At 40.9% G+C, this 18,112-nt stretch overlaps 1 protein-coding gene across 9 annotated transcripts in view; it reads left to right on the top strand.

Annotated features, from left to right (window-relative positions):
• NCALD (neurocalcin delta) overlaps nt 1–18,112 on the top strand; it is a 394,624-nt gene that overhangs the window by 202,073 nt on the left and 174,439 nt on the right. For 7 of the 9 annotated variants that reach the window (XM_042924083.1, XM_042924086.1, XM_042924082.1 and 4 more), the window contains one exon: nt 6,415–6,463. The exons of the other annotated variants lie outside the window; for them this stretch is intronic. The gene's annotated coding sequence lies outside the window, so the exon portion shown is untranslated. The remainder of the gene's footprint in view (nt 1–6,414; nt 6,464–18,112) is intronic. 9 annotated transcript variants of the gene reach the window in all.

Genomic DNA, 18,112 nt, shown 5'->3' with positions numbered 1-18,112 from the left:
GAGGGAGAGGGGTAAAGAAAGAAAAGAGAAGGGGCACTTAGGTGGCTCAGTCAGTTAAGCGTCCAACTTCAGCTCAGGTCATGATCTCGCGGTTTGTGAGTTCAAGCCCCACATTGGGCTCTCTGCTGTTAGTGCAGAGCCCGCTTCAGATCCTCTGTCTCCTTCTCTCTGCCCACCCCCATGCTTGCACTCTCCCTCTCTCTCAAAAATAAATATATTTTTTTATTCTGTATTTATTTTTGAGAGAAAGACAGTGAGACAGAGTGTGAGTGTGGGAGGAACAGAGAGAGGAGACACAGAATCTGAAGCAGGCTCCAGGCTCTGAGCTGTCAGCACAGAGCCCAACGCTGGGCTCAAACTCACAAACCGCGAGATCATGATCTGAGCTGAAGGCAGATGCTTAACCAGCTGAGCCACCCAGGCACCCCATAAATAAACATTTTTTAAAAAAAGAAAGAAAAGAGGAAAGAAAAAAGAAAGGGAGAAAGGAAAGAGGAAGGAAGAAAGGAAGGATCGAAAGAAGGAAAGGAAGGAAGGAAGGAAGGAAGGAAGGAAGGAAGGAAGGGAAAAGAAAGGTTATATTAATTGTCACCTGAGGCATCTGCTACAAGAAAAGCCACGCATGTTCATAGTTCTTGCTAAATAATGTCAGTGACTATTTCACAGCTCAGGACACAAAGTCTTGCACATGTTTCACTAGAGTCCTGAGTCTAGATCTCTTTTGCTTCCCACTTCAGTTCCTTGGTATTCCTCTGATAGAGCGTCTGACTTGAGATGCACTCTCTCCACTCAGGGTCGCTTCAAGGCTGCCAACATGACCTGACTAGCCTTGAGGACAAAGGCCTGACCCTCATCCATTGGAGGTGTGTTGGTGTTTCACCCAAAGGATAAGTGAACTGTTACAGGTCAACAGCCAGGTTCTTATTTAAAGTCTAAATCACCACTGGGCAGTAATTTTTACCTTGGGATGGATTTTGCTTGTTTACTGGTCCTTGGAATACAGATAATTCATACTTACTCTGCCATAGACTGGCTGACCTTGCAGCCCACAAAGTAATTTGGTGGAACAGTCCAGGCTGGCCTCAAGCTCAGCTTTGCCAGAAACACTGGTGCTGGGGCCACAGCCTTCTCCTGATTTTGACACTGTTAAGGAGTTTCTAGTTCACAAGGCAAAATCAATGGCAAAATCCCCCAAAAAGGAGGCGCAAAAGATCTGCAACAGAAACAAATACCAGAGCAGCAATATCACCACTTCCCTGGAGTAGAAAAATTCAAAGTAACGACCAAGGCAACTGATATCCTGGCTACAGAGGGGCACGTTCACTCATACTCCCACATACTCACACACTGGTACCAATGAGAGATGGTTTGGAGACAACTGTTTTGAGTTCTGTCTCAGGGAGATAGTGTAGAGCCAAGACTTCATAAAACTCAGTGGGCTGAATGGTGCTAATTCATCCTGCTGCACAGCTTTCGTGTTCCCTGAGGGAGGTGGCACACTTTGATGAATCTGGATCAGGGGACTTGACTTCTCCTGACTTACTAAACCAGATGCATGGACCCTCTTCTGCTTCCTATTTAGCATGATGTAGGAGGAGGAGGAGGACCCTCTGATCATGGGGAAAGGGCAGACTTGAAGGATGGGAACGCACAGGGTCAGATGCACTGTGAGCTCAGCAGCTTGGAACCCTACCATTTGGCCCACATGGTCAAACGTTCTTGCAAGATTTTCAGGAGAAGGAGATTTTGACTATAATTGGTTAAGAGTCATGGTCTCCGCATCACGACTGCATTTACCCTCATGTGTGAAAACACTGGTGTAGCCAGAGGTGACTTTAGGATCAGTCTAAGAGGAAGCTGAATTGGGGATGCATTCTGTTTAAGTTTAATAAGATATATTTATGTGGTTTACAGTCACTTCCATGTATACATATATCTGGTGGTTAGTTAATAAAAATATGTGATTATGCTAAGGTATTTTTCAGACTTTGGAACCATCTGTTCCAGGCACTCGTTTTAGCAATTCTCACGGGGAAACTCCCCTTATTTCTTTACATGGTATAGGGGGAAAAAATAAATCATAACACAGTTCGGAATGTGGGAATCCTGGATTATGAACGTGGAAACTAGCACCACTACCCTTAACTCTATCCATTCCCCAAGGATCTCTGTCTCCACTGAATCCCTAACCCTAACCCACCTAACCTGGCGATGACACCAGTGGCATTTTTAATGATTTATCCCACACTCAAAATTGTGGCTCACAGGAGGACAGTGGGAGGTATTAAAGCCCAGGTCTTTGGAGTCAAATGCTGGCTCAGCCACTTGGTAGAGTGGGAGCTTGGGTGTGTTATTTAACTTCTTTAAGCCTGGATGTCCTTAAGGCTTGTCCTTAAGGGTTTTAAAATAGGAATAGGCACTCATGGAGATGGTTTCAAAGATTAAATCGGATGACTCCTATGAAGAGCTTAGCTCAGTACCAGCACATGGTTAGTGCTCAATAAAAATTCTTTACTCCGAGACTTTTCAAACCACATTCGTCCTTTAATCAGCCCCTGTGGTCACAGAGAGCTTTGAATGTAATCATCAGGAATAAACTGAGACTCCCAGAGCCAGGAAAAAATAAAAAGTTTATTGGAAGGATATTAATAGCTTAAAGAGCCGAGGGAAGAGCTGGCCAAACAGGCTTTGGGGAAGACAGGAACCGGGGCAACTGGGGGTCTCAGAAGCAAGAATACATAAACCATCCTTCTGAGATGCTGCTGCTCCGGAGAGCACAGCTTCCATTCCTTCTTAGTCTTGTCTGCTGTCGGTTTAAATGCCCAGGAGGGAGAACCAGCTGGCCTAGCTTGGCTCGGGCCCTCCTCTGTGGTCAGAGGAGTAGACGTCTGGGCTTGGCTGCCCCATTAAAGCCACAGGGAGCTAGGGGACAGTTCTATAAGGTCAGAACACCGGAGAGACAAGATTACCTGTACTCCATGGACTTCTTGCTAGTTGTCCCTAAGGACCTGCGAAGCAAATCTCTCTTGACTTTTGACTTCTTTGTCAAAATGTAATTGCCTTTTGTAATAACCCAACATCATTTCCTCCCATCTTTACAGGTAATCATTCCTGATTTTGCATGACTTCTATAATGATTATTCACTCATACAGTCACTTATAAATATTTGTTGAGCACCTACTAGTTGTTTACCTCAGTGAACCAAAGAAATCCCATGCCTTCAAGGACTTACCCTCTAGTGGGAGGAGACAGGCAGGCAAAAATAAACAAATATATGACATCAAGCGAGGATGGTACGAATGACCAAGTGCTAGAGAGAAAAACCATCAGAAGGGAAAGGAAAGAGTAAGGTGTATGTGCAGGTATTGTTCACATCAGCTCTTCAAGTTCCTGTGCGTCTGTCATCCAAATGTTCACATTTTGATGATTTTATTTGTTTACTTGTCTGTCATAAGTGACTAGCTGACTTCTCCCCTCTAGGAGTGAGCATCTTAAAGGTGAAGTCATGTTGTTCATTTCCCTGCTTCATGGTGGATGCTCTATAAATGTTGAAGGAATGGATAAACACACCCCTTGGAGTATGGCTATTGCCTGATTGTATCTTTCTGCTGATGAACCAGCCAGCCATTTTCCCACACAGGCCATTGCAGGAGGCCTGAACAGAGGGGATGATTCCATCTAGGCTCTGCCCTTGTAGGCTCTCTGTAAATGTTGCTGACTGACCAGTTGACTAGGAAAGGCATTTGCTTAACCCCATTTATCCAATCTCTCTTCCCTGGAATCAGTTTTGTTTCTTTTTATTGTTACTGATTTTATTTTGTCATATCATGCTTTCTGAATTTAAGACCAGCTTTGAGCAAGAAATGAAAAAAAATACCTATTTCTCACAACTCGAGTCACAGAATCATGGCATCAGAATGAATCATAGCATCTGAAAGAAGCTTAGGAGAGCACCCAGCATAAGTGAGGTTGGGCTATGAGGAACAAGGGCAATAGCAATGATCCTTTAATGGAAATTAGTATCCTATTAAATCTATTCCCTCCATACTTGATTTCCATATTTGCTAAAGTGGAGAGAACTAGATTAATCCTCATTTAAATACCCAGTCTAAAAGCAGGAAACAAGAGGGGCACCTGGGTGGCTCAGTCAGTTGAGTGTTCGACTTTGGCTCAGGTCATGATCTCGTGGTTCATGGGTTCGAGCCCCACGTTGGGCTCGGAGCCAGGAGCCTGTTAACGATTCTGTGTCTCCCTCTCTCTGCCCCTTCCCCACTCATGCTTTGTCTGTTTCTCTCTCTCTCTCAAAAATAAATATTTTTTAAAAAGCAGGAAACAAGACAATAGAAGCTTTAAAATATTCTTATTCAGCATTTGTGTAAAATAGAGCAGCACTGATGGCATGATTCGAGGTGGTCTCCACCATAGCAGGGTTCGTGGCTTTTCCCTTTAAACCATGAATGATCTGCCATTGACAGAACTCTCTGGTTGCAGTGGTAGCTGTATTTATACACGGTCAGCTGTGTCGTGAATATATTTAGCTTATCCTAAATGCCCCTGAGAGGATGAATATCATCTGTTCCTAGTTTAATTGTGTTTTGGAGCATGGCACATTTTTTTTTTTCCAGATGAATAAATATTAAGCCTTTTCCACTTCCTGAGGAAGGTTAGGGTTGGATTCTGATATTCAAATTACTAGAGTTATTAAATCAAATGAAAATGAACATGTAAAGGGCTATTCGATTCTATTTATAAGTCCTTGTCAGAATATGCTGCTCAGTGAAAATGGTATGTTTTGGCATCCAAAAAAAACTAGATATCAACACTGAGACCAGAAACCATTGTAATCATCATTAGCATGAGTGGATGGTATAGCTGACAGATAGGATGGTTAGAAATAGTGGTGTTGATAACTAAACAATATCCTCATACAACATGTAAAACACCTCAAAGCAGTCTGTATCTGAATGCGCTCAGACTTTCATATCATAAACCTTGAAATTTTTAGATGCAAACCAAAATATATAAAGTAACTATTTTAAGCACTGACACCATAAAAAAAAGGATTTGCCTCAGGCTTCCGAAAAAACAAATTTGGCCAGCTGTATTTATTTGCTCATAAAGCATAAACTTCCTGATTGGGATCCTAAAGGAAAAGAAAGGACCAACTTGAAATGGATGTCAGGGATTTTAGAGTTATTACATGTACTTTTCTGTATAAAGAGACCTAGTGTTGGGAAGCAACCACTGAGATATATAGCCTTTATTGTATGTCAAAGGGACGTACGATATGTATGAACATACAATATTGTATGTTAAAAGGGACAAATTATATTAACTCTTTGGTAAAGCTTCTACTTCTGCTTTTAGTATATTTAATTCTCTGTTAAATGCTTGGAGGAGTAGGAGTCCTTGGTGTATTGACTGAGATATATTTTGCGATGATTGGTATACCATCAAATACAAAGAAATTGGTAGAATGTTGTATTTTTTTCTACCATGTCATTTGGAACACCTTTTTCTTCTTGAATTATTATAATTTTTTAAATAACAGTGGGAGGATATTTAGAAACTCAAACAATTGCACATTTTGGTATTTTATTCCTAATAAAAGTGATACTTGATATTTAAGAATTCAGTGATATGTGTTGGGACTTTTTACCCTACATATTTCCTAAGAGGGCTTTGACCCCATTGATAGTTTGGTTTTGAAACTATATTAGCTAGATTAATTAGATTTTCTAGACTGGTACACCCAGAGGTACTAAGATGCACTTTTTTTCCTCAGAGAGAGGTTGCAAATGCCAGAAATAAAATCTGAGAGAGCACCCCTCTCCCATGTCCATTGGCAATGGGATTCAATAGATCACAGCCCTCCCTCGAAGTCTTCTTAATCAAACCTGCTTGGCTAGGCTCCTCACAGGCTAAACCCTTTGATTAGTCCTTTCCTCTGACCTATGAATCTAATCAACACATTATTCCCATTTATGGATCTATTTTATTGTGATTCCTTATTATTGCATTAAGGCACTGTGTTTGCTAATTCTTTCTGGCATGTCCCTAAACTTTGGTATTTCTAGAAGTTGGTTCATATAATGCTCACTCTGACCTGAAAAATTAAGGCCCATATTCTTGACGATCCCTTCCCGTGAATCCATATCCTCTTCCAAGGAGTTCATAAATATCAGCAAGAGGTCAATGCCAGAGTCCCCACTGTGTTAGCCTCTGCCTCCTTTTTCTAGGTGAGTCCTTTCTGCCCAGCCCATCTCCCATTCCTAAAACGTGTTATTGACAACTAAAGCCACACCATGGGAAGCTTCCTAGAGCTCTGCCACTAAAATCTGTGGGGATGGAGGACGTTGCGGTCCTTGAAGATATTTTCATTCACTGTGGTTATTTTGCCTGTTTTCCTTTAGATTATCTTGGCTTGGTCTCCGGGAACCACCCACTAGTGACTGTCAAAAAGTAAGTGGACACTTAAAATTGTCTTTCAGTCAGCTGTAAATGGAAATCTCAGTTTTGTTTAATGACTTTCACAAAAGACAGTTTCACTCAAATATTTTATCAGCAAACAGTGGCATAATGACTGGGAGTTTCATATATAGGAAAAGATAACCAAACCCTCTCTTTAAAATTTGTGGAAAGGATAATAGATAGATATGAAATAAGTAAGACACTGCCTATCACCCTTGGATATTACCTTTAGCTTAATAAAGTATATTTGCAGCTACTGAGCTGAGTGGTTTGATTTTTCCATCTTCATTCCAGGCAGCTGCCAGAGTCCTCTCAAGGGGCATATTACAATAGCTTCTTCCTTCATTTTAAGTTGGGCTGTAGCCCAAGAAAGTATCTCAAATGGCATTAAGCCAAGTAATGTCTAGCACAGAATTTAGCACCTAAGGGGCACGTAATATTTGTTGGAGAACGAACGTAGGTGGGTTAATTAATTCATCAATTTTCTGCTCTGTGTGTTCCTTACCACTGTGAGGCAATGTGGTGTACTGGTTAGTCCCCCAAATCTGGAGCCAGATGCTTGGGTTCAATTCCTAGTTCTGCCACTTACTAGCTGAATGACTTCGGCCACATGTCTAAGCCTCTCAGGATCCCAGTTTTTCCCTCCATAAAATGGGACTACTAACATTACCTATCTCGTTGTTGTGATGAGCTCATTACAAGGATGAAATGAGTTAATATGTGCAAAATGCTTAAAATAACGCCTGACATATGGTAATCTCTGTAAAAATGTTTGTTGAATAAATTAAAATACGTTAAGTGTATAGGGACATTCTAAGGTCCCATGTTTAGAGACTGAAAAACTGGTTTGGCCTAGATGCCATGACTCTTCAGTAGCAATAAACACACCGATCACCCAAATCTTGGTTTTAATACTATTTGCCAATAAAAAGGATCCAGGGCTCCTTCAAGAAATGGCTAATTTAGAACCGGGGCAAGAAATATGCAGAATGAGCCTGGAGCATCTTATCGTGCCAGAAAGTAAGGTAGTGCTCAAAGAAAAAAAAAAGAAAAGCAAAACAAAACAAAAAACACCTCACAATGGCATAACACACAGTGCATCACAAGGATACAGGAACCAACTAAAAGTGCTCCCAGTGTCCAAAGTTGAAGCAATTTGAGCAAGAAAATAAAGTAGTAGTATAGTCCAAGGCATGAAATAAATATCTATTCAGATATAAATAATTGGATAAATATATGAGGAGAATAGACAAATATCCCATGCTGAAGAATTCCAAATACTGTATGTAGATACTCTGCTTTCCGTGAAATTAACTATAACTCCCAATGGGGGTTGCACATAGTGATTTTCTTCCAAGGAGTAAAGTGGGAGAGGGAGGGGAAAAAAAGAATAACGTTCCATCGAGAAACCTGACAAACACTACCTCAAGCCAGGTAATCAAGATTAACATCAACAGTGATATGTCATGTTGATAGTGGGTATCCCTGTAGGATGCGATAAGAATGGTGCTTTACCTCTGGTCCTCTTCCCCAGAACACATTACCCCCGTCTAATCATGAGAAAAACATAGGATAAATTTCAGTAGAGGTACACCCTGCAGAATACCTGACCAGTATTCCTCAAAACTGTCAAGGTCATTAAAAATTTTGAAAGTCGGGGCGCCTGGGTGGCTCAGTCGGTTAGGCGTCCGACTTCAGCTCAGGTCACGATCTCACGATCTGTGGGTTCGAGCCCTGCGTCGGGCTCTGGGCTGAGGCTCAGAGCCTGGAGCCTGTTTCCGATTCTGTGTCTCCCTCTCTCTCTGCCCCTCCCCCATTCATGCTCTGTCTCTCTCTGTCTCAAAAATAAATAAACGTTAAAAAAAAATTAAAAAAAAAATATTTAAAAAAAAAATTTTGAAAGTTACAACCAAGAGAAGCCTAAGGAGACAAGACAACTAGCTGTAATGTGGTATCCTGGGTGGGATCCTGGGATAGAAAGAGGACGTTAGGTAAAAACTAAGGCTATATGAATAAACTATAGAGTTTAGTAAATAATAATGTATCAATATTAGTTCATTAATTGTGAAAAATGTCCCATGCTAAGGTAAGATGTTAATAATGGAACCTGGGTGTGGGATATACAAGAACTCTGTATATACTATCTTCATAATAATTCTGCAAATCTAACACTGAAATAAAAAGTTTATTTAAAAAAATAAGGAAGTGTGCATATTGAAAAAAAACCAGTTTGGAGGTATATTTTCCATTTTCCAAGTACCAAAATAATATTTTGAAAAATGTTGAATTTAATTTGTATTTCGAGACTCATACATAGAGAATTATATTCTGCATTGAAGTTTTGAATTGATTAAAGGTGTACACATATCTAAAGCCTTCTGCTATATTTCTGCTGTCCTCAAATGGAGACAGAAAATAATTGGTAACACAAACCTTTTTTTGCAAGAATAACTGTTTTCGGAGCTACCGTGGATTATGACTTGTGCATTAGTTATACATTGCAGCATGACAAATTACCACAAATTTAGTGACCTAAAACAGCATATAATTATTATCCCCCAGTTTCTTTGGATCAGGAATCTAGGTACATCCTAGCTGGGTCCTCTGCTTCAAGTCTCATAAAGGTATAATCAAGACGTTGACTGTGCTTTGGTCCTTTTGGGAGCTTGAGTTTTTTCTTCCAAGTTCATGTGGTTGTTGGTGGCATTCAGTTAGAGTTCTAGGACTGAGGTACCCTGTTTTCTTGCTGGCTGTCATGTGGGTGCTCTCATCACCTAGGTATTACTCCCAGTTCCTGGCCATGTGGCTGCTTGCCCCTCACAGGCCCTGTCACAATATGGCAGCTGACTTCAGAACCAGTAGGAGAATGTCTTACTCCAGTCAGCTAAGATGGACCTAAGAAGGTCCCTAAGAAGGTCCCATAATGTAACCTTACCAAGAGAGTGACTCTCCCATTGGCTTTGCTGTATTCTGTTGGCTAGGAGCAAGTCACAGGCTATGCCTGCACTCAAGAGGAGAGGCTTGGGGGGCCTGGTTGGCTCAGTCAGTTAAGTGTCTGACTCTTGGTTTCAGCTCAGGTCATGATCTCATGGTTTGTGAGTCTGGGCGCCTGTGTCGGGCCCTGCGTGAGGTTCTGCACCGTCAGCAGATTCTGCTTGGAATTCTGTCTTTCTCCCTCTCTCTCTGACCCTGCCCTGCTTGCTCTCTCTGTCTCTCTCTCAAAATAAATAAATAAACTTTAAAAAAATTAAAAGGAGAAAAAAGAGGAGAGGCTCATACTAGGGCCTGACTCATTAGGGATCACCTTAGCATATATCCACTACAACAGGAGAGTTTTGAAACAGATCCAGGCATATATGAGCAAACTAAAGAGGAGAACAAACTGGAAATGCTGGCTTCTTGTTTTCAGGCAGACTGTAGCTTGAAGTAAATAAATAAATTTCATCCCCACCCCTACCCCCGTACACAAAATTATGTTTAAAAATACTCCTCAAAGTTTAAAAATATTCATCAAAGTTATCAAATGAGACTTATAATTATTTACGACGAAGGAGCCAGAAAAAAATATTTGAAGATAGCTCATAAATACATCACCATTTTCCTAACTAGTGTTTTCTTTTTTGTTAGCAGTGAAGCAATTTGGACAAAATTTTGACAACATTTCTGCATTTTAAGAAGTCTCATAAAAGTTTAAATAATATCTTATTTTCAACATTTTATGACTTAATTTTTTTCATTGTTGAGACTGTTTAGTGTTTTAATACTTAGGTTTTTAAATTATGTCTACTGATACTTATTTTTGTTTTTTTTTTAAGTTTATTTATTTTGAGAGAGGGAGAGAGAGAGAGAACAAGCACGGGAGAGGCAGGGAGTGAGGGAGAGAGACAGAGAGACAGAGAGACAGAGAGAGAGAGAAAGAGAGAGAGAGAGAAAGAGAGAGAGAGAGAGAGAGAGAGAGAAAATCCCAAGCAGGTTCCGCACTGTCAGCATGGAGCCTGATGCAGGGCTCGAACTCACAAACCATGAGATCATGACCTGAGCCAAAACCAAGAGTTAGACACTTAACTGACTGAGCTACCAAGGCACCTCTGTCTACTGATAATTACTAATAGTCCGATACTGTTTAGGTTATAATTTTTACATTTTACATGTTGCTTATAAATTTGTGTGTTTTAAATATATTAAATATTCATTTTCACTGATTTCTTTTTATGGATTCTGAATCCTTTTCTTATAAACTGTTAAATACAGAAATACTGGTGTCGTCATTTTGCTCCAGTATTGTAGTCACCACCCAGATTTTCAGGAACTCAAAAATATATGTATTTTTTCTGATGGCTTCTTATAACACCAAATGTTCCAGAAATCCTAACATTTAGGCATTGGAACAATATTTGCCAAATGGCTGCTTGCATTTGGAAATAAAGCACAGGTATCGTTTTTTAGACCCTGTGTCTAATTGTGGGTTTGTATAATGTGATCACTGTATCTGTACATCTCCACAGAGATAATACAAACCTATTAGCTGATGGAACCAGAGACCTTTGTCGATTGTATCTCAGATATGTAGCCAGCTTGAAGAAAATAGGCAACTTGTGGAAATGAGGCTTATTAACAACAAAGCTGAAATGAAAAGGAAATATATATATTGCAATAATTCAATGAAGAAACTCAAAAGAGGAAGGCTTTCTTGTGGCTCCTCCTTTTTTACCCTTTACCTCTTTTTCAAGTCTCTTTCTACCTCCATTTCTGTTTTCACTGCTCATTCACAACTAAGCCTTAGGCTGTAAGCTGTTGGTTTCTCTTGTGCAAGGTGTACAAAGGGTACATTCACCTGTAGCTATTGGTAAAATAACTCATTTAGCATATAAAGGTCAAAGCTTACTTGCTTTCTTCCTCGGGGTTGTTTTCTTTGTGGGAATTAAATAAAGGGATCTTTAAAAAAATACCAAATATGTTAGAGTAAATAGAAGTAACCTTTCCTGATTGTGAAGGAAGTATTCAGTGAAAGCCCAGAAGAAGAGAATTTGGCTTTTACTGAAGGTCACAGGATAAAGCCATTCTTTATCAGAGCTGAATTTAGTGGTAGGTCTTGGAATTTGCCAAGGTTTTAGGCCCATGGTAGTCATCAGATCTCTTTTCCTCAGTATTAGAAGGGCTTAGGCTTGCCTTTGCCATCAGTTTTAATATATAAATCTAGATGCTTTCACCTATTACTGAAATTCTGGATTTATTTATTATGATTGGAGCAACCATTAGATCCTTTCATTTAAAAAGCTGGGCTTATTTTCTAAATAGTATCTCTGTATGCTCTGTCTTCAGATTTGGTTTCTAGACCATCTTAACATTATTTTGCATCATGGTGATTGAATCCAGGTTGGATTTCCTTGTTTGTGAGTGCTGAGGTAGCAATCGGTTGTGGCCAACTTGGTCTTCTTTTGACATAAGCCAGACATTTACCAATTTATCTCTTTATTTGGTACTGTTCTTGGGGCCCCATGTACCCCCATGAAGCTGAAACTACCTCCTCCCACACTGCGCTCTTCTTTTCCTGAGTTTCCTATTACACATATTTTCTGTGCCTGGTCATTCCTATCTTGTCTTACTCACCCATTGTTCGCTATTGATAATTTTTCTCTACAAGGAGACTATAAGCTCTTTGAGGGCAAGGGTTTCTTGTGTTTTATGCCTTCACAAGGCTCATGGCCCTCAGCACTTGAGGCCTACCTGTCACCATGTCCCATGCCTCTAACTCTTATGCCTGATCAAAAAGTGTTTCCTCAAATCAAGAGAATTCTGTACCTTCTATTTGCCTCACTCTGTGCTGGGAGTCACAAAGGTGGGGTCAGTCAAGCCAAATGTCTACTCCCATCTTCAGACCTTCCCATTCTCCTCTCTGGACCCCTCTGCCCATTCCCAGAGCTGCCAGGCTCCTGTCCAGGCATCTCTCCTATGACTCATTCTCCAGAGCCCCAACCTCACTGAGGTCTCAGCCAAGTATGACTTTTCTTAGGGCAATCATGTTCTTATAGAGGAAGACATCAAGGCCCCAAATGATGTCCTCCAGTGTTGAAATTCCAGGCACTGTGATAGGGAACAATGGGAATATTTTTAACCCATTCTTGTCTGGCTTCCCTTGAGTCACATCACACAGGTAGATGCCTACTCTGCTCCCATTCCCACCCTGCCTAGGGACTATTTAAAAAATGGAAATGTTAACCTCGGTCCTTACAGTGTGAATAACCTAGCAGGAGAGCTGGACTACATGTGCCTACAGGCAGACTAGCATATAGCTTAAGAACCTTCCTAATCACATGGTCCTGGCTTCTAATCTCAGTTTTTCTACTCATCAGCTTTGTGGCCTTGTGCAAGTTTCTAAAATTTTCTGAGGCTCATTTCTTTCATCTGTAACACCAGGATAACCAAGCCCATCCCGAGGGGCCCCTGGCTGGCTCAGTTGGTAGAGCATGTGACTCTTGATCTCAGGGTTATATTTTGAGCCCCACATTGCATGCAGAGATTACTTAAAAATAAAATCTTAAAAACATTAAAACAAAACCCATCCCAAGGTTGTTATGAAAGTTCAACCAGCTACAGTATAGCCATTCTTGGCACATAATAAACATGCATAACATGGGAGCCATCAGTAATAAAAACTAGAGTGGGGTGCCAGGGTGACTCAGTTGGTTGAGCGTCTGACTTTGGCTCAGGTCGTTATCTCACAGTTTGTGAGTTTGAGCCCCACATTGGGCTCACGGCTGTCAGCTCAAAGCCCACTTCAGATCCTCTGTCCCCTCTCTCTGCCCTTCCCCTGCTTGTGTGCTCTCTCTCTCTCAAAAATAAATAAACATTTAAAATAATAATAATAATAATAATAATAATAATAATGATAACAACTAGAGCTAGGGAGGATTGTAAGTCCAACCAAGGCTGTTGGAGGTCTGAGGCTGAGAACAAGTATGTAGAGCAAGGTATTGAAGGCGGAGAATGTCCTAGAAAGGGCTTCCTGTCCTCACAGGAAAACGAGTGCTGTTCAGTGTCTGTCTGTGCTTACTTAGCCTTAGGTACATAATCCTCTGATCAGTTCACCTGCAGAGGCATTTTTGGCTTAGAAGCAGCCTACTGGGGACTGGAAAAAGTATCAGTGGAACCCATGCATTGTGTTCCCAACATTGTTACTGTACAGAGGATGGGTAGGGTAACTTCACCCCTTCTCTGAATTGTTTGTTTCAGACTCTATCTCCTCCATTGGACTGTGTGGTCCTCAAAGCCAGGACCCAACTCATTCTGTTATCCCCAGGCCACTGTTGAGAGTATGAGCTCAGTGCTTAATTATTGGTAGAGTGATGGAAAGGATAGAAGATGCTGGTGTTTTGCTGTACTACACAAGTGATCGTATAAAAGATATACTAAGACTTAATATAAGTTTATGAACATATTTTCTCTGCATGCAAGAAAATGACTCAGTCAAATGAAAGAGGGGACTAGTGTGGTTTGTGGTTCTCCAAAGCAACATTGTTTGTGGGGTCAGGGAAGAAGAAAGATGTGACTTGGGAAAGTTGCACCAGCCTTGAAAACGATGGTTGTGCTTCATGGAAGGAAAAACCAAAACCAAAAAACAATCCCTAAGCATGTGAAACTGGAAGAGGAGTCTGTGCAATCTAGCCTGGTGCCAAAAGGGACGAGTTGGCAGATTGGAATGGATCATTGCAAATTCCTGCCGCCACCTGGCTTGTGATTTAGCACTTCTCTGAGCTTTTGTTGTTCCATGATATTTGGGCCCGAATTTATTCCCATCTTATTGTCCTTGTCAAAAGCAATGACTTTTTTTAATCTGTATGTTTTCCTTGATTCTTGTTTATACCTTGCCATCCTGCTGTTTACAAGATTGGTCTCTCACACTCTGCCTGGGGTGTTTCTATTCCTGTGTAGTTAAAAATTGCCAGAGGATTGTTTGAGCTGCTCTATTTTGAAGAATGGAGAAGCCATGTTGCCCTGTGGAATCCCAGCATGGTGTGGCATCTCCTCAGTGAAAGAGGCACACAGCTCTTATGAACTTGTGACTGACTGTGAAATTTTGCAAAATCAACTATTTTAAACACTTGAGACTGCCTGTTGTGCATCTTGTTACAGAGATATAATATCAGGTGTGACCTGTCACATGAGCTGATGCCTCCTTGGAAGTTGCCTGGAATAATATGAAATGTGATTTCTTTCCAAAATAGAGTGCCTGCCATTTTCTCCCCGGCTTTGGGTTGGAAATGATGTCCTAATGTCTTGCATCACTCTTCTCTGTTCCTGCATCCTGTCCTCACTTTGGGTTGATTATTTCCCCCATCTGAATGGTCTCCACAGTGTTCTGTGTGATGCTCCTCTTGATGACAAAATCATGGCGGCATGTGGGACAACTGCAAGTTGGAAATTGTTCCTTTGCTTTCTTGAAGCATGGAATCCAGAAAGGTTAGGGGTTTGAACAGAAGTTGCTTTGATTACAATTGCTTTGATTATAATTACAATGGCTCCAAGCTCCAAGAGGAAATGACCTTTGTCAGAGGTGACGCCAGCCAAGGTTGGCTTTGCTTCCGATCCTCTTCATGGTGCCATCCTTCTAACACCCTCTACACTCCCTTAAACCCCCCACTCCCTAGGTATCCTTCTCTGTTTCTGATGCCTCTGTTTTCCTCAGATCTTCCTCATCAGGGTAGACAGTGCTCCATACTTTAGCCTCCTTCCCTTAAATGCTGATTTCCTCTGATCAAAATTTCTCAGATATTATTCCTCAAGTTGCTCACTGTGATATGAACATGGATGGTATTGTGTCAAAGATACCTATGCTGGGTGTGTTCCTCTGGAGTGGAAAAGAGGTAATGAAAACTCACCAAGCCTCAGATGATCTGGGTTTTTAATTCTAGTTTTGCTACTTATTAGCTGGTGACCTTGGGTTATGTTACTTATAGTTTCTATGTTCTCACTCATAAAATGTACTTGATGAGTTCCTGCTAGAATATCTAAAAATATGAGATTTTTACCTTCATGGATTATTGTAAAGCTCAAATGAGATGAAGCATTTGAAAGCTCTTTATAAATGAGAGTGATTCTGTACAAGTGTAAGGTAGGAAGGCAATAAAGTGCCTTAATCATGTCCAAAATGTCAGCTTCTTGACAGATAATGTGAGGTAGCAGAAAGCTTCAGCCTGGCTTTAGTATTTTTGATAATCTCATTTTATCTGAGCCTCTGTTTCATCATGAAGGCAAAAGAATAGAATCAAACCTCATGAGATTGTCCTAAGGATTAAATGAAATGATGGGTGTAAAGTTTCTTAGCATAGTGCCACTTGGCACTTAGTATGTGTTTAATAAAATGTTATCCCCTCTCATCTTAATATATCCCTTAAGAAGTGACTCTAGAGAGGGGCGCCTGGGTGGCTCAGTTGGTTAAGCGTCTGACTTCAGCTCAGGTCATGAGCTCACAGTTTGTGGGTTCGAGCCCCGCATTCGGCTCTGTGCTGACAGCTCAGAGCCTGGAGCCTGCTTCCGATTCTGTGTCTCCCTCTCTCTCTCTGCCCCTCCCCTGCTCACGCTCTGTCTCTCTCTGTTTCTCAAAAATAAATAAATGTTAAAAAAAAAAAAGTGACTCTAGAGAGTCTGGCACAAGATTTTCCACATGCATCAAATCTACCTGTGTATGTGGCAGATCCAGTAATCAAGGTGGTATCAAAGCAGCCAAGAGGAATGATCTAGTTTAAAGGTAACATTAGAGAGATGTTTGTCATTCTCGAAAATGGGCATGGATTCTGATAGTGCAAAAGGTGACATGGGCTTGATTTGAAGGGGTGGGGAGGGAGGTGAATGGGGCACTCACTTCGGCACAAAATTGAAGAGGGCACTGTAGAACTCCATAATCAAGGTGAATAATGTTAAATACAATATTTTTTAATTAAAATTCATGCAAAAAATCATGATGAACACACTATCAACATTTCGCATAAAGATAAGATCAGAAACAGTGTTGTGCACAGTCATGTTAGAGCCTGAGACAAAAGAAAAAAATCAGTAATTGTCATCCTGTCTTTATTTAAACCGTTGATATTTTGTTTATTGTAGATGTTTTTGATTTCAAAAATACTGCATTAAAGTATTATTTATTTTGATTGCTGAGTTTTTTGGTGCCTTTGTAAGATTTGTGCCCAAGGAGAGTGTGCTACCCATTCCATTAGCCTCATCTTGCCCCCTCCCTGGGGTGGTGTCCACTCAGCTGGGAGGAGAGTTCCAGAGCGGGCTTCAGGTCCCCACTTCCTGTTTCCCCTCACCCACTCTGGGGTCCTGGCTTTGGTTTAAGTATAATTTTGTGAAAAAAGAAAAGACTATATCAGATGAAATTCCAGCCTTCTTTCTAACCAAGTGACTACCATAGTGAGATATAGTTTGGAAAGAAAACATGAAGTAAATGGTTCATCAGGAACTTAATTGAGGTCAGAAGGTCAGCAAACAATGACCCACAGTCCAGCTGCCTGTTTTTGTAGGAAAAGTTTTGTTGGCACACAGACCTGCTCATTTGTTTTCGTGTTGTCTGTGGCTGCTCTGGGGACACAATGGCCGAGTTGAGTAGTTGCAAAAGGGACCACGTGGTTTGCAAAGCTGAAAACCTTTACTGTCTGGTCTGATGTAGACCTCTGATTCAGCTTATCAAAGCACTCAGATGTTTTTGGATCAGTACGTGGGGTTGGCGACAGTTTAGAATATACTGTCATTTGTGTAACAGAGAATTCAAGTACATTTACAGAGAATATTACCTTTCATTTGTAAGAACTGGGGGATATTGAGAAGGTATCAGAGTTCAAAAAGTAAGTCAAGAGAGGCAGCAGAGAGTAGGTGAGATCTCTGTCTGTCTGTGCCCCTGCAGGTCCTCTATCAGAGTCCAGCTGTGACTTGACATCACAAGGCATGAGATGTTTATACAAGCTTGACATTGCCCCTAATTGGTAGAAAGAAAAAAAATGGGTTTGTGGAAAAGTGAATTCATTTGTTTTATCACATATATGGTTTGTGGCTTTAATTACTTAATTTCTGTTAATATGGACAACTTAGAGCTGATTTCACAAATTCAACAGTATTTAGTGAACACCCATTTATGCAGAAATTGTAAGAGTCATACTCAAAGTAGTCTACTTCTAAGTTTGAGTGTGAGCAGAGATAGGAAACCCCCAGACATAGTGTTCTGATGTGTCTGAGTTTTGGGGTGAATAGAGGAGATGACAGGGAGACAAAGAGGAGAAAAATCAACTTATGGGAGGCCCTGAATGCTGGCTAGGGAGTTTGAATTTTAACCAGGAGCCAGTAGAAGCTTTCTTGATCAAGGAAATGGCATAGCCACACCTGTGCTTTAATTAGGATATGAACTGAGTGTGGAAGAGTGGAAGGTGAATGAGAATAGAAGTAGGGGGACTAATCAGAAGATGATTTCACTAGCCTAGTATGATTTATATAAGTCCTATAGAGATGTCAGGGGCCTCTATTAGCAGTATTCATGTTAATGGGAAGAAAGATCTGATGATGCCAGTGAGAGTAGTAACATTAACCAATATTCAGCCACTTGATTAGGGAGGACTGCTGGATTCGTAATTGAGGTGGCTGGGAGGG

Source organism: Panthera leo, chromosome F2 (genome assembly GCF_018350215.1).
Source record: "Panthera leo isolate Ple1 chromosome F2, P.leo_Ple1_pat1.1, whole genome shotgun sequence".
Classification (NCBI taxonomy): Eukaryota; Metazoa; Chordata; class Mammalia; order Carnivora; family Felidae; genus Panthera; species Panthera leo.
The sequence above is the reverse complement of the archived record's forward strand: the minus strand, read 5'-3'. Positions and strand labels throughout refer to the sequence as shown.